The following is a 2,223-nucleotide window of genomic DNA, read 5'->3' as shown; positions in this document are numbered from 1 at the left end:
TGTTAGCAATCGGCATAAGGCAACCCTGCATTATCATTGGTGTGTTTCACCTGACATTCTGCTGTTGCTGGTTGGTCGTGCTCTTCTCTTTCTTTTCCGTTCGCAATCTCTCTTATGGCTATACGTTGGTAACCGAGCTCCACGCGTTTTTTTTGATGTAATCTATATCGTATCTACTTTGATTAATAAATAGTTAGTTTAAATCTACAAACTCTGTTTTCATCCGAACATCAGCCGCTATAACAGTTTTAAATTCTACAGATCTTTTCCTTTTAACTGTTTTTATTGTTACTTTACAAAGCACCAAATCTTTTAAATAATTTTTTCATTTCATCATATCTTGGAAATTTCAAAGTCCTTTAAAAAAAAATCCTGACTTCAGAGAGAAAAATTTAAAACGCAGTTATACTATATTTGGCACCTAGTTTTGTGAATATATTGATACAGTGTAATTGATCAAAATTTTCTCAGCGATTCACTTAAATTAATGCATAGTTTTAGAAATAGTAAGCACTTATGGAAAGTGTTCACTTTCCACGGATGAAACGGAGCCTTATCGTTAAAAAATTATTATGTTTTGTATTCCCTGTTGGAGTGGCTGTTTGTTAGTAATTAGACAAGATATCGTGTCAAAATGACACATCAATATTTTCTTCGAATGACCTACTACGGTACCACTGTGCCTTATTGTGATTTCACTTAGAATTAGTTGTAATAAGCTGCCGTATTCTAACAAAGTCACAAACTTTAGCTCATCACTGCTGTGATTTCTACTGAGCCTCAAAGCTTGCCGCTGCAAAAAATATGCCGCTACAATAGAAATTTTTAAATTTTTGTGTATTTTTCTAGCATTCAAAATCGAATTTTTTGTGACACATTTCTCGGCGCACTAGAAATCACAACAGTGATGAGCTAAGTTTTGTGACTCTGTTAGAATAGAGGGGAAGGTTTTGGATTTGAATTACTTAATGGAAGGCGAACAAAGTATAGTATGGGTAGAATTGTATCTAGAAACACATTTACTTTTAACTTACCTAACAAACAACAGACGAAGGAATAGAAAATTTAAGGCAAATATGTATGTAACTGCATTTCCTCAATATTTTCCGTATTTTTAATACCTCCACTAACTCATATTTTCACTTGACTTAAAAAATATCTCTTTAAATCTTCAGTTTAGCGCAAAAAATTCTAAGTTATTTGAAACAATGCTCACTATTTTATTGCACTGCACTTAAAGTTTTACCGTAAGCAATGCAAATTTAAATCAATTAGAGCGTAGTTAATCAAAAAACCATTAAGAATCCAGTCATGCGGCATGACAGCACTTAAAACGCATTAAAATGCAATGGGAAGCATGATTAGTCGCTGTTGAGGAATGAAAGAAGTTGGAAATTAAATCACTTTAATGGAAGTTATATATTACTTATATTGTCAGTGAGAGAATGTCAATGCTAAATAAATGTATGCACTGAGCTATTATCTACAAAGAAATGAGAAAAACTGACAATAGTTTGAGAAATGTAGTAAAAATAAGAATAAGTAGAAGAAAAGAGTCATCTCCAATTGTCGTAACTGCATGGGCATTAAGGAAACCAGCTGGTCTGCAAAAGAGCAAATAGTTACATGCCGAATTGCACACACCTATGTGCATATTTAGTAGTGCATACATAGTCACCATCAATGCCAGATTTAGGATCTGTGGGCCTAAGACAAACGACGGCCACGGGTCTCCTCCAGATTTTAGTTTTTTTTTTAATTGCCAACATTACCTAACCTGACAGGTAAACATTCCGACTCAGTTTTTCTATAAAATCTAAAAATACATAATTTGTAAATTTTAAACGAGGTTAAATTTTTGTTTGTTGTTGTAGGATGGGTATTGAATGGGAAAAAAACTTTTTTTAATTTTTCGCATATGTATGTATGTACATTAGACTGCGTCGCTCCCCATACAAAGAAAAATCGGTACTTTTCTTTTATATTTTAAGACGTCCACCAAAATGTTTCCGAAAAATATTAATATTTAAGTGAGCTGGACCGATTTGAAAATACCTCCAAAAATGGAGTTTTTCATGAATAAAAATAGTTTCTTAAAGATTTTTTTTGAAAAAATCCTATCAAATGACAAAACGGTTTAAGCTTAAAAAATTTGCATGAAAATATTTAAAAAAAAATTTAAACGGAATCGTAATTATGAGATTTTTGATGCTGTTTTTTTAC

The sequence above is a fragment of the Rhagoletis pomonella genome, unplaced genomic scaffold, assembly GCF_013731165.1.
Source record: "Rhagoletis pomonella isolate Grant_MI unplaced genomic scaffold, Rhpom_1.0 Rhpom_scaffold_00002, whole genome shotgun sequence".
NCBI classification, from domain to species: domain Eukaryota; kingdom Metazoa; phylum Arthropoda; class Insecta; order Diptera; family Tephritidae; genus Rhagoletis; species Rhagoletis pomonella.
This window is presented reverse-complemented; position numbering follows the sequence as displayed.